General features: G+C 55.0%; 1 protein-coding gene across 6 annotated transcripts in view; it reads right to left on the minus strand.

Moving 5' to 3' along the window:
* EBF3 (EBF transcription factor 3) overlaps positions 1-15117 on the minus strand; it is a 117721-nt gene that overhangs the window by 71525 nt on the left and 31079 nt on the right. The gene's annotated exons all lie outside the window — the stretch shown is intronic.

The following is a 15117-nucleotide window of genomic DNA, read 5'->3' on the forward strand; positions in this document are numbered from 1 at the left end:
CCAGGTATGGACTTCAGCATGCTTTAGTCCACACTCAGACATCGCCCTAAAGGTGTCCTAGACCCAAGGCCTCCCGCTCAGCAGCAAACCTGTCCACAGACCTGGCCACTGCGTGATCACGTGGTTAAAGGGGAGGGTTTCTCGCGGTCACAGCTCGGCACACCCATTCCTATCAGACACAGATGCCACCAGGCCAAGGCCGCTGACAGAGAGCCCATTTGCCACACGGAATGTGGCTCAGAGACACAGGACCCAGCACCAGCCAGTAACGCGCCGTTACGGGCATCACTGTCCACAGCCCACTCCAAAGTCCCCTGCACCTGCCTTCCAGGTCACTCCCCAATCTGTGGACCCAGGGGAACAGGGTCCATCCTGTATAGCAGGACAAAGTGTGCCCATCCCCACACCAAACATGGCAGCCACCACAGCCACACGGGCACTTGGGCCTCCAGCTCCAGGACCAGGAGCCATGGCACCAGAATGCTGGGTGAAGTCAGAGGGACACATCTGCAGCCCTTCCCACATCCCACAGCCAGCTGAAGGGGAGCTGGAAAGTTCTTGGTCATTGCAGAGCGGCATTCTGAGCCTTGCCCTAGAGGACTGTCCTCAGTTTACCAAACTGAACTCCTGCCTTGGCTCCATTCTCCTTCACACAACCAATTCTCCAACCCCTTTCCTCTTCCATCAGCATCCCATTTCAAACCCCCATGTCCACCCAGGCCCTCAAGGCTGGGAATAGTGTCAGCGGGCATCCAGGAGAAGGCATCAGCCGCCATCAGCTGCTCTACCCTCCGTGGAAGGTGCGGAGTGGGCGAGGGGTGGGGAGAGGTGGGGGACCTCTGCTGGGTTCACACAAGAGCGGGGACAGAGTGTTATCGAACCAGCTGTTCAGAACCATGTATGCCAAAGGGAAGACAGAAGGCTTGCTTCAGAAGCTCATGGAAGACATGAGCTTCCATGAGGACTTGGAGGAAATGGTGATCACTGGCTCCTACATCAAAATGCATAGCCGCAAAACCCAGGCCCAGGGGGACCTGCAGACACCTTCTCACGCACACGTAGGACAGCTCTGGTGGTCTAAAGGGAGCTTCGGAAACAAAGAAATCCCTGGAGTTGGCACGGGAGCTTCAATAGGGCCTCACTGAGGACACATGTTCATTGTTCTTCCCGGACTTCTGTTCACGTGACCTTGGTTAGCACACGCAGACAGTGCTCGTACATACTCACAATGCCTGGGTGCGTGTGTCTGCCCATGCACGACTCCCCATGAAGAAATGACACTAAATAAAGGGGGTCCCACCAGGTCCCATTGGAGGACCGAGCCCAGTGCTCAGAAAGCCCACCACAGAGTACAAACGGGGGGTGGTCCTTGTGCACCAAGAATTTCAACTATGCCGCCTTTTTCCTGTGTGTGGAATAGTGACCTCCATTCCATGGCACCAAAGTGGAGGGAAACACAGGGCTGACTCTGGGAAGGGGCTCCAGAACCTAAGAGAGTCTCTGAAGCTCTTCTCCCTGCTATCAACAGTTTGGAATTTACACTGGCCCTTTACATCATTCCCCGCTCTTCACAGCTTTTTAGGGCCTTAATGCAAACCATATGCAGAGCTGCCTGCTCGCCAAGACTTGCCAGCAGCTGCTCTCTGATTGGCTCCTGCAGGATGGGAAATAGAGGTCTCCGAGGGGAAAAACAACAAACAGATCTCTTGGCTACAAAGCAGAACTCAAAACATTTTTCATGCATTCTAGGCTTCTCTAGAAGCAGCAGGCTGTTTAAAAAAATACCTGGCCCAAATTGAGCATTTGCTTGACATGATGGAAAAGTGAGTGCTATTTTCTGTTATACTGCCCCTATTCTACATCGACAAGAATATATTTTTCCCCGTTCCCAACTGATTTCACAGTAGTGAACTCCGTTTATGAATTATCTGACACATTTCTTGCAATTCTTCTGACAACAGTGCTCAGTGGAAATTTCAAGGCCGCTCTCTTCTGACAAGTAGAAATATCAATATTTGAATAAATTGTGGATTTTAAACTTCTCACTCTGATGCGCCACAGCGAGGAAGACTGAATTCTTCTTTTACTGGGTCTAATCCCCTTGAGCCCCAGGAAGAAATCTGTATGCAGTGTTTCATTACAAGAAAGCAGTACTGAGTGACATTTGAAACACACATCTAAGTCGACCCGATGAAGTTTACTTCCTTCCAACAACAAATAGCAGCTCTGGATTATTCCCCCTTCTTCGGGAAAGCCTCACAAGCATGGTATCTGAGCAAAAAGCCAAAATGTTGATTCACAAATTGACAGGCCAATCTTTAAACAAATGTGTTTCTTGGGGGGAGAACGCAGATTTGTTGGAGCTAAGCATTTTTCTTGTGCCTGACAGAAACATTTCGGCCTGATTAGAAAGGACTCGTTAGGTCCCTCGCAGACACTCCGGCCCCACGTTTTAACAAGCATGCAAAGAAAACAGCATAAAGATAACAAAACATCGTCATTACCATCTCCGGGTGTCTCCGTGTGCCTTTTAACACTTGCACACATTTTCTCCGGTGGCTCACACGCGGTCACACGCACACCAGGCAGGGCCCGACGCCAGCTCTGGAGGTCCCTAAAGGAGGGACTTTCCGTGCTCACAGGACTGATGGACTGGAGGGAGCATGCTACTCCTGCAGCATCCTCTTCTTTTCTTGGATGAATAAACATGCATAGTTTACTGTTGAAACCATATGTGGTCCTGAGCAACATGACGAATGGCCTGTATTTTCCAGCGAATGGCCGGCAGAGCCGCTGCCTCCAAGCTGATCCGTACGGTCCTGATGCTGCAACCTCAAGCACCCCCAGAGCTACGGTTCCCTGAAATGCATTCCTTGTAAAAATAAATAACAAGATACAAGCCAGAGGGGAAACCCAGGGGACGTCTCGAACGCAGGATCTCCACCTGCGAGAGGAACAGTGGGGCTGGAGGCCACGTGGTGTGCGAGGGGAGCGTCAGCCTGGGGGGGACTGGCTCCGGATATGTGTCCTGTGCCGTGGTCTGGGCCCAGCGACGCCCAGCTTGCGGCCCTGTGACGCTCAGCCTCAGTTCCCTCGTCTGAACAAGGCGACACCAGAACGCACCTTTCGGGTCAATCCACACACAGCCAGGACTCACCAAGGGCTGGCTGCCATTTTCTCATCTAAATCCTAGATTCTCTTTCCCAGAAAGCTTAAGCCAGAGCATTTCCAGCCAAATCCTTTATTCATTAATCTCATTTCTATCCTTCATGGAAATTCTGCCAGAAAACTCTCGATTTATCATCATGATTTCTCATCCTATGGATGGGAAAACCAGGCCTGGTGGCTCAAGAACTCACGTCTCGTCTCACGAAAACCACTCCCGCCGCTGGCAGGTCCAAGGATCTCGAGGCGAACATCTGTCCCAGGGGAGGGGAGGCTCCTCGAGGGGCTGGGGCCAAGCTGGGGCCAGTGGCCAACGGGTGAACCCCCACGGCACTGCCCACCGCCCCACCCTGCACCCACTCCCAGCTTTGACAGGCGCCAAGACAGTCTCGCACAGTCTGGACAAAGAGCATCTGTGACTCTCCCCCAGCCAAGGGATGGCGCAGGGTGTGGATGTGCCGCGAGGCCTCTGGGAGGGCGACTCCCAGAACCACTTCCCAACAGCCGGACGCAGGAGAAAGGCAGGATGGGGACCTGTGCCCTGGCCTCACTCCCTGTTAGCAGACAGTCCCACGTGCGGAGTGCTCGCTAAAGGCCGAACATTAACGCACAGCCACGGGGAAAACAGATACTCAAGCAGTGAAAAAAATTCAAGAGGGTAAGCAAGAAAAATGAAAAGTGCAATTTGAGAACATAGCAGGTCCTCCTGCCCAGACGTGGAGGGCAGGCATCACACGGGGCTCCGTTCAAACAGGGTCTTTGTCTACCCTCGTACCAGGTAGTCAAGTGAAGGCCTCATGGGAATCGAGGCCCTCTCCCTCTGTCCCCAAGGGCAGGAGCAGCCCACTGGGGAGGACCCCCTGGCACATCCCGTCTATCTAAAGTGCAGGGCAGGGCGCTCACATGGCCTTCACTGCTGGGCACCTCGCTGTGAGATCCGAGGGGGCCCTAAAGGGAGGCCACCAGCTGACCCTGGACTCCGCCCATCGGACAACCAGGCCCCCGCCCTCTCCCCTTGATAAACAGGGTGTCACATGAGGGGGGCAGGACCAAGCAGGGAAGAAAAGCGACAGAAGGAGAAAAGAACTCAAGAGTCACCCCGGGCCTCACATCAGGTCTGGGAAAGGCAGTGGCCAGAGGCCAAGAGGACAGGGGGCGGGGTGGGGGGCATAGACAGAGGACAGGGCGGGGCCTCTATCTCTGCACCTGTGACATGGGGACGTACCTTGAGGGCTGTTGCGTGGAGCAGCCTGGCAAACCAGAGGGCCCTCTACACATCTGCTGCTTTTCAGCTGCCTGAAGAGGCCAGGGGTGCCCCTCTTCTGGGTCAGTTCGAGCCTCTTCAACAGAAGTAGGGCAGAGGGAGGGGGACGGAGGAGAGAGGACCGTGACATTCACTCATCTAGTCAACAAATACTCATCAGATGCCAGGAGCTCTAGTGGAGGCGCTGGAATGGGAGGCCTCGTGGAAATAGAAGGGCCCAGGACTCAGGGCCCAGCCAGGGAGCAGGGACAACCAGATGACCACTGCAGACTCATTTGCCTGGTGTCTAGGACAGGAAAAGGGGGACACTGAGAAACTCCAACTCCCAAAGCTACTCTTACTCAAAAGTAAGTACAGAAACACCTTCTCCAAAACAGACGTGATTTACAAAATTACACACACGGACAAGCAAGAGGAGTTGGATGTAGGCAGGAGTCAGTCCGGGAGTCCGTTCGTACAACGTGTGACGTCCCCAACGTCTGTTCTAACGAGCAAGAGCCCGGACGCCCAGGCTGGGAGAACACCAGCAGCCAAGACAGCAGAAAAGCTGTGCCCACAGATGGCCGAGCATTTGGAGGGAAGCACAATATTTTATCTAAATATCCAAATGCAAATACATTATCGCATGACACCCAACACACAGCCACCTGAAAATGCCCGATGACAGCTCGTGGTTTTCCCATTTTGTCTAGAAATGTGTTAAATTCTCAGATGAATAAAGATGAGGGGGAGCAGCAGAGGTGGCGGCTTCAACCTCTCAGAGGTGTGGCTCCTCCTCGAGTGAGCACAAGGAGGTGACCACTGGGGAGATGGGCGGGGGGTGGGGCCTCCTTATGCCCCACACAACTATTTTCTAATGAAAAAATTGGAATTTTCTCTGCAGAATGAGTTAGAAGCATTATCCCCATTTTTCAGACAGAGCTGGCGAGGTCCAGGGAGTGAGGTGGGGTCCCAGAGGGGCTCAGAGAGAAATGCCCCTTGAGCCGGCACAGGACCAGAGAGGCAAGACTGGCCCTCATAGCCCCTTTCAACATGGAAACTCAGATCCACACAGGAAGTCTGCAAGAAATGGGAGATGCATTCTGGAAAGCACTGTCAGGAATGAGAAGACCCAGGTCCAAGACCCACCGCACCCTCCACTAGCTCTGGGCCCTGGACGGGCCACCTTCCTTCGGTAAGCCTCAGTCTCCTTATCTTTAAAACGGGAACAAACTTCTCCTCTCTGTCACCTCCTAGTACTCAATAAGAATTAAATAAGAAAACGCAAAGAAAATGCTTTATGAACCCCTAACCGGCCCTGTGCGTGTGAATTCAACTCAGTGTGCCTGTACGACTGGAACCTCACAGTGCTTCGCAACGACATGAAGAACCGTTAGCGGGGCAGGTCCTCTGCGCCAGCTGGGAAATCAGGTGTGGTGGCCGAAGGAGGTGTTTGAGAGCACTGGAGTTAGAGATTCCCCCTGAAGGAGGGCTCAGTGCCTGGGTCTGGTGGCTTGGGCCTGCCATGGCTCAGGGGAGGAAGACACCAGGCACGGTGAGGAGCCAGGGAGGCTGACGTGAGCGTGACACCCCAAATCGCAGGCACAGCTCAGGGCCTGGCCACTGGGGCCCTCAATAATGAACTGGCCACCCTGGGGTATCCCCTGAACTTGTAGGGGCCCAAGGGCCACACAGGGGACTGAGGTCAGCTGGGCCCCAGGGAGCCCTCCACAGAGGGGGCGGGGAGGACCCCCAGCTGCAGCAGCACCCCTCACGCAGGGGCTCTGCAGGGCGGGAGTGAGGACCTGGTGACCCCAAGACCTTGTCCAGCCTTCCAAAGTGTCAGCAGGAAAAAAAATCCAGAAGTCCCAGGGGAAAAAAGACCCATTAACAATAAGTACAACTGATTTGTCAAGACACACCCAAAACAAAGACTGGGTTATTTTCTTTATATTCAAAGTGGGGTGCATACCACATGTGAATCTCACTTAGGTGCTTAATTATTACAATGATAGGTTTTCACTTCAAGAAAACTCAGCTACGAGCCAGCCCCAGTGGCCTAGTGGTTAAGTTTGAGCGCTCCGCTTTGGCGGCTGGGGTTCGGTCCTACACCACTCATCTGTCAGTGGCCATCCTGTGGTGGCGGCTCACATACAAAAAGAGGACGATCGGCAACAGATGTTAGCTCAGGGTGAACCTTCCCCTTTGCAGACAAATAAAAAAAAGGAAAAAAGAAAACCTAGCTAGGGGAAGAAACAACAAAACAACTAAGTTTACAAAAACAAAGAAACAAACTGAGATTATCTGAGTTACAGATGGGGTTTTACCAGAGGATTTCTTTCAGCAAAGCAAAAGCATCAGACTTGCTCCCTGATACTTAACTACAATGGGTGTCCACGAGGCCCTCCTCAGGCGGTTAGGGTCTCCTCAGAGTAAGCTACCAGGAGCAGTGGACGAGGCAGAGGTGTGAAACGGTCATCCGAGTCCCGTGACAGTATGAAGGCCCACTCCGGGCAGGGGCGGGCTGAGGGCTTTATGTCTTCTTCCTGTAATCTCCTGAACGTCCTCTGAGGAGGACCTGTCAATTCTGCTTTGCAGATACAGAAATGGACTCTCCGAGGCAGTTAAGGAGCCTGCCCCTGCCACATGGTCAGGGAGGGAGGGGCCCGGCTGGCCCAGGTGCCCCTCACGGCACCCATGGGCGTAGGAGACCCAGGGTTAGCACCTTCCCCACCCGGCATCCCTGGGGCCGAGGACCCAGCCTAGTACTTCAGAGACGAGTTCACTGTGGATTCTTCAGGCACTCACGTCATAGCTGTAGGCCCTCAAAAGATCCAGCTGGGTCCTGGGGATCAAGTCTGCACTCCACCCCATCGTTGCCCCTACGCACTTTTTATTAAAAAAGAAACTAAGTTAGGGGATAAACTGGGTTTTCACAAAGCCTCATGTCTAATCTAACTTAGGGAAAAATCTAAGATAAAACATGAGACCTAGAGGAAGATCAGAAAAGTGGCGAAAGTGACAGAGCTGCCATTTCTGCTTCCCCCAGTGTGGCCTGTCCCGTCCCGCCCTCCTCTGTATCACTGACCTGGCAGGGCACCAGAGGGAACTGTGGGTTCACGTGTTTGTTCAGCGGTGATCAGGGAACCCGCCCCACAGGCCAATGGATCAGAACCCTCAGGGGTGGAGCCCAGATGTGTACGCACACGTGCACAAGCACGCATGTGATTCTCGTGTCTGCCCCTGGCTGGGATCTGGGCCCTGATGCCATAGTGACCTCACTGGGCAAGGTGGATGGAGCAGAAGCTCCAGGCCAATGGAGAAGGCTCTGCTCACACGCACTGAGATCTGCTCACCCCTTAGCCCTTAAGGCCCAGTCCAACATCTTCCCTTCTAATCCCTGTAACCTGGTACCTCCCACAGTCCTTGGCACACAGCAGGCAGTTAATAGATGCTTGAGCCATGCATGCTCTGGCAGAGGCTGTAGATAACTCCCCCAGTCACGCATTCCCAGGGCAATATGACCCAGGCATCGTGCAGGGAAGCCCCATCCTGGGCACAGTGGGGAGGGGACCCAGCCATGATTGAGACACTTAGGGACAGTGGGGAGGGCAGACACGCAAATGACTGTACATAATGCAGGCCAAGCCACGAGTTCTAGGGGAGAGGGGAGCTTCGAAATCAGAGACAGCGATTAAACTGCTATGGACATCAGGAACTTTGTGACTTGGGAGTGTATCACGGAAGAAGTGACATTTGAACAGAGCTTCCAAGTGAGGGTTCCGGATGCTGATGAGCAGAGAAGGAGAAGGTTTCCTGGGCAGAGGAAACAGCACAGGTAAGGGCTGGGAGGGTGTCTAGGACCAGCAGCCAGTGTGGTGAGGTGACAGTCACAGGGGAGTGAGGCTGGCACAGCTGATGAGGCCAGGCAGAGAGGGTGGCCTTCACTCTGCGTCCATGACAGCCACTCACAGAGCCTGAGGAACATTCTAGTAGCACGTGCCACCTGTGCTTCCAGGGGCCCACAAGTTTAACCACGCTCCACTGCAGAAAGACCTTTAACCTCCAGGTTAGGAACACAGCCCTAGAAACCACAGCCCTGCCCAGAGGGGCTCTCGGGCTCCCAGTGTCCTCCTGGCCCCAGGCGCCTCTGCTCTAGGAGGGCAGGGGCCAGCCCTGTGTGGATCCACCACTGGGCCTGAGAGCCACACAGCACCGGGCACGGGCAGGTGCTGGGTAAATACCGCATTACGAATGGGGCAGAGGAAAGAACACAAGGAAAACGCCAAAGGCTCAGAGCCCTTCCAGGCGTGCATCTGGAGGAGGGGGCTGTCCTTGCAGCCCCCCAGGGGTGGGGGAGGCACACGCATGCCTGGAGGGTTCAGAATTACCAGGAGGAGCGTTAGCTCCCCAGACACGGCAGCGATGGTGTGGACACCACCGACGGGATGGCCTTTCAACGGGCCTCCCCAAAATGTGGCTCATTTTATGGAGGAAAAAAATTAATGAATGGAAAGAAAAACATGACCGGATCATTAAAATTCAGAAGAATCATGGAAAGCAGCGCTTTTGAAAGCACCCAGCCTGATGACTCTCCCCTGAGAGTTGTGATCCCAAACTGTTTTACACGGAATCAGATGCACTGCCAGGTGGGGAAGGACCACGAGAACTGTCAAGTGCCTCGTGGGGCTGGCGAATGTTCAGTGGAGTTATTACTGTCATCTTGCAGCAGGTAGGGCCACTGGGCTGCAGTGCAGAGATCTCTGGGTTCAGAGTCAGAGGCCAGGAGTCTTGGTTCTCCTCTCTGAGCCGCAGTTTCCCCCTCTTCAAAAGGGGACTCCAGTGGCCCCAGAAGGCTGCTGTGAGGCTGAGGCAGCCCGGGACAGGGAGGGACGGCCAGGAAGCAACCGCCTTATGCTATCTGAGCAGAGAAAAAGAAGTGCCAGCGAAGATAAAGAGACTTGGCATCATTGACTAAAAGAACACAGAACGAACCCAAGTAAACACAGCAGGATTGATCTGAGAACCCAAACGGGAATCACCTTCTGGAAAAAGAATCGCTTTAGATTGTCCAGAACAAACGTGACGGGATCACAGCGAAAGACGGGCGCTCTAGAGCAGCCTCCTCAAATTCGGCCCTCCTGACACCGGGGCTGGCCATGCTGTGTGGTGGGGGCTGTGCTGGGCACTGGAGACCACTGAGCAGCGTCCCGGCCTCCACCCCTGGACGCCAGCAGCAACCTCGGCCCCCTAGTTGACACAAAGGCATCTGGACACTGCCAAATGTCCTCTGTGTCGAGAACCCCTGGAGACAATCGGCAAGCAGTGGGTACCCACTGGGCAGAGGACATCCAGGACGCGGCCTCACTGAGCCCTGCAGGGGCCCCCGCTCAGACCCGCTGTTCTGGGGAAAGGGCGGCCGCCTCAGCCAGGCCACCAGCTTCTCTTCCACAGGCCCTTATCAACTTCACTTTCACACCCCCCGGTAGGGTCTTGTGAGACAGACCCAGAGGCTTCCAGCTGAGGGGGTGCCCAGCCGAGCCCTGCTGCCCCTCCTGGGCAGCTGGTCCCTGGAGAGGGCCCACAGGGGGTGGTCCCCAGCCCAGAAGGGGATGGCCATGGCTGTGTGTACCCCGTTAAAGACCCTGGGTATGGCCGCATCTTGGGGAGTGGGTGTCAGCATCCTCAAACGCTCAGAGGCCTGGAGCACCCAGGTGCCACCCTACTCTCCCCACCCCCAGCCTGCTGTTTCACCCCAAACTTGCCTGGCCAGCCCAGTCGGCCCACACCCCAGCTCTCCACTCTCGCCTCGCCCTGTTCATCCCTGTGTGCCATTCGCCCCAGTGCGCTGGCCCCTGCAGATGCCGGTTAAGGCAGGACTGGTCAGCTTGTTCTCAGGACAGCCCAGCTCCCAGAGCAGGGCAGGCCCGCCAGGGCTAAGTCAACACTTTCTGATCCATCGAGACCTGCTGCACTCTTCCGGTCAGGAGGCCTCGTCAGGGGCCAGGCTTACGCCAACCCCACATTGAATTCTCTGCTTCTTGACAAACAGCAGGTCAAACGGCCCACTCCTATGGAGTCCTCTCTCTTCACTCCACCATGGCCCCCAGGACCTCCTGGCTGGTCAGTAGTTGGCCGACCCCTGCTCATAACTAGGTGTGCCCAGGAGGCAGGACGCAACCCCCTGAACCAGGGCACGGAGGGCTGAAGTAGTTCATCCTAGATGGCACAGCTGGTCAGCGGCAGGGCCAGGAGCCAAGCCAGGCCACACTGGCCCAACGCCCAACCCTAGATGGTCACACCTGCCTGCATCCCGTCACCCTCAGCCTTTGCTATTTGTGCACAAACTCTGCAGAGCAGGGGTTTACAATCTGGGCCCTCTCCCACCCCCTGCAGCCCCTGGAGGGCAGGCCTGGTCCTGGGCAGCTCTGCAAACATTCGTGGGGCGAAGGTGAACCCCATAGGGACAGGCTGTGGTCATAGGCACAGTGACCCTCCACTGAGTGCCCTGACCCTGGCGTCTGTGAACTGTGGGTCCTGAGCTTATTCCGTGACCCCAGGAGCCCTTGGGACCCTGGTGCGAGGCCAGGGGCTGACAGGACACCAGGAGCTGCCCACCCCTCACGGACGGAGAGGCTGAGGCCCAGGCAGGATGGCCCAGCTCCCAGGCAGCGGGGGTCCCAGGAAGGAAGGGTGTGAGGGCTCCCCTCAACAGACCACAAAGTGGAAGGAGGGTCCAGGGAAAGCTCAGGGTAGGCTACACTCAGCCACGTGGCCGTCAGAGCCAGCTGGCACACAGACCTTCCTCCCTCACCTTTCTGGGGCCCGGGACTCCAGCTGTGTCCCCTTCTCTCTCTGGGTCTCAGTTTCTCTCTCTGTAGACTGGGCTGGATGAAATGCCTGACCGTGTCCACCCTTGGGCCAAACCAGCAGGGCCAAACTAGGGTGAGCGATACAGAAGCATGCCCCTGACCGCAGTGGCAGCAGCGTCAATAACACGTTACATCATCGTGACTGTTATTATTTTGGGCTCAGGAGCAGCTGCAACAGCCAGCGTCTCCAACCTCGGACCACTCTGGGCTGGCAGCCCTGTGCCCCCCCATCACAGAGAGTTCACTCTCGCTTCAAAATAAACCAGTCAGTCTTGTTATCACTCTGCAAAGGACAAAACTCAGAGGCTCAGAGAATTTAATCACCCCAAATCACACAGCTAGTAAGTGATGGAGCAGCATTCAAACCCCGGGCCACCTGGCTCAAAACCCTTCCCTGGTACACATCGCGAATGGCCTCGGCCACATCCAGGGCGGTCAGCCATCCCCGGGTGAATGCAGCCTGATCAGAGCGCCAACCCCAGGCCCAGCCCATGGCCTACAGCCCATGACCCACGTGCATTACGTGCTCTTGTGGCAACTGCGTGAAAGAGCTGCTTGAGAGCAGAATTATTTTCCAACAAAAAAGTGTCACTACCTCCTGCACGTCAAATCAGGGTACATGGGGATAAAGACATGCTCAATAAAACACACTCCATCCGGCATGGCTCTTTGAACGGATGTTTCCAGGAGGTCAAAATCCGGAGTCCCATTCACCGTGCAGCTCCTGCACCTGACCTCATGCGCTGGGCTACAGAAAGCCTGCCCTCGAGAACTGGGGATGCTTAAAGGCAGCAGCATCAGATGCCGAGAATGTTTTAGGATGGAACTAGAATTTGTGTGTTAATACTCCTGATGCATTTAGAACATTCTGACTGAGAAAACCGAGCAGGCCAAGTCTGTGACAATGGGACACTGGGGGACGAACCAAGGGCAGGTGATATAACTGGATGGAGTGTGCTGTTTTTAATCGGGAGGAATTTCGATTCCTTATGAAGATATCTCTCTGCTTCCTTAAGTGCCTCATTTCAGTCACTCATTCATTCATTCATTCAAAGTGAACACAGTGAGCCTCTGACAGGTCCAGGTCTGTGCCAAGCAAAGTGCAGGCGACGGCACCCACGTGGCCGGCTCTAGGCGAAGAGCGCATGCGCCCGTGGGAGGGGCGAGGGGTGGAGGGGGCTTCGTGGGCGGTGGGGATTCGGGCACGTGGAGCTGCAGTCCTCGGGGAACTTAACGGTGGAGAAGCACAGCCCAGGGGTGGGGAGACTGCGACCAGGGGCCGCGTCCCGGGGTCTGAGTCCACCGGGTGGGCAGCGCCCCAGAGCCTGGGCTGAAAGACTTCGGACGATCGAGAGGTACTCGGCTGGAAGCAGCGCCGGCCCCGGGTCACACTGGGCTCTACTGGGAGTGCCCAGGGCTCGAGGGATGGAGAGAGCTGGAGGCCCAGGTCGCCAGGGAGGAGCTGGGCAGAGAGAACTGGCCCACTGGGCCTTCAAGGGCGGGTAGGAAAGGCTCACTGGAAAAACCAAGAAGTCATAGATTAAACAAGAAATCGAGCACGTTCCCCTAGGGCCGGTGTGTGAACAAACACTGGGGAGGGCTGGAAGCGGGGTGCTCAAGGAAATGCGGCCACCTCGGCTAGCGGAGAGGGCGCCTCATCGGAGGAGGTGGGCAAAGCCCTGAACATCAGAGTGAGGGACGAGGACGGCTGCCCATGGCCCGCACTGCCCAAACGTGCCATGTGGAAGCCCCGGGGTGTGACCGGCGTCCCCTTGAAAGGGGCTCAGGAGCCAGCTCCACACAGGGCCTGGTGCAGAGTGAAAGGGCTTCCCCCAGCTCCCCAGGGAGCTGTATCCCCCACCCGCAGCCCAATGTGGAGGCCTTCCCTGAGGAGCCCTAGGACCAGGCACTTCAGAGACGGCTGGAGCCAAGAGGAAGCCATGTCTTTTCTGTCCTGTTTCTAAGGAAGCCTGCAAAGCTGACCAGCCAACAACAGCACCTTCAGGCGCTCAGAGCCTGGTTAGCACAGCCCGACAGGCTCCACAGGTGGCGGAGATAAACAAACGCCTGTTCCCAAAGCTCGATCGCTCTGCTCCCGGCTGCAAACTAGTCCACGGCCGAGAAGGTCCACACCGGCGTCCACCTGCACCTGGTGCCCGCGGGGTCCACGCTGGCTTCACGAATGTTTAAGTGGAAAGTGGACTCAACGTATTTCTCAACTCAACTAAATGAATAAAAGTTCTTAGTTTTCCCATAAATACTGTGAGATTTAGAGCAACAAGATCCAGAACATTCTCCCTGCAATTTTCATCAATCAACATAATCTGTCTGCACGAAGAGGCACTGGAGGCCTCAAGGCCTCGGAGATAAGGTCCTATCTGCTGCTCCAACAGGTGGCCCTACCAGGAGGGCCTCCGACAGCACCTACACGCAGCTGCCCAGCCTCCGAACACACTCTGGCAATGACAGGGAGCTCACCACCTCTCGGGGCAGCCGCGCTACCTACGCTGATGGCTCCACCCACAAGCAAGAGCCTCCGGAATCTGGGGATTTTCACACTTCTCTACCTTCTACTTTTCGGCCCTCACCCTGCCGTCCATGTCCCCCTGCCTGAGACATCCCCCCAGACCCCTGACGACAGTCACAGACTCTGTGCACCAGGTCAGGGCCCTTGAGGCTGAGTCGCTGGAGAACAAGAGTCTGGATGGAAGGAGCCACCTGCGCAGCCTCTGCTCGGCGGGCTGCACGCAGGAGGACACAGCAACGGGGAAGCGGAATCTTGACACCGTGAACTCTGTTCCTGCTCGGTCGTGTACGCGTCATCCAGTGCTTCCTAGAGAGCTTGACCTCCCAGCCCAGCACCGCCTCAGCTCTGCTGCTCCAGGTGCCCACGCTCCCTGCCACCAGAAATACAGGGAGCAGTGGGGGAAACGAGCTCCACCAGGAACTGTCTCCATTTGGAGCCGCTTTGGACCCAGGTCCTGGACACACGCACCATCCAGCACCAGAAGGAATGCTGCAGGTCACTTCCAGAGGCTGAGCACTTACTCAGAAACCTAACTGATGGTACCACGGGTGAATCGCTGTAGACTGATCATAAGAATAACTGATGCTCGTTATACAAGTTTTTTGGAAATACCTAAAAATATACAAAGAATATAAAAACTACCTATAAACTCACCACCCAGAGCTAACCACAATCACTACTCTGATTACTTCCTTACAGTCCCTTTTCTGCATTTTTTTTTAAATTGGGATCACATAGTACATACATCTTTATATCCTTTCCACTTTGTTTTATGTAGTAAGAATGTTTCCAGTTTATTCACCCATCTACCTTTTAAACAGCTGCCTAGTATTCCACGATCCAGGCCTCCCATAATTGACTTCACTGCTCCCTGTTGTGGGATGCAGGGCTTCCTATTTTTTATTGTGGTAATGACACAATGAACCTCTTCACTGTGATCTTCGTTGTATTCATTGGCATTTCTTTGATCTGTCATTGAGTAAACACTGGTTGACATGGCCATTCCAGTCTCTTCTGTGGACTTTTCCACTTCCTTTGTTCATTTTTTAATCCATTAGCAGTTACATTCTGTCACAGTCATGGCTCATATTATTAAAAGGAGCAGTGAGATCTGGAGTTTGAGGAGCCCCTCAAGGATCCCCCAGGCTGTGTCCAGACATGGCAGAGACACGAAGGTTTATTCCTCGAAAAGACTTTATTTAGCATAAACTCACCCAGTGCAGAGCCGGGACTAATATGGACATATTCAACGCTATGTAAACACTTGAAGGAGGACGGCCTTTTAATAATGCACTGTGAGGACTCGGTGA

Source organism: Ceratotherium simum, chromosome 6 (assembly GCF_057802395.1).
Source record: "Ceratotherium simum simum isolate JZ-2026a chromosome 6, ASM5780239v1, whole genome shotgun sequence".
Taxonomy (NCBI): domain Eukaryota; kingdom Metazoa; phylum Chordata; class Mammalia; order Perissodactyla; family Rhinocerotidae; genus Ceratotherium; species Ceratotherium simum.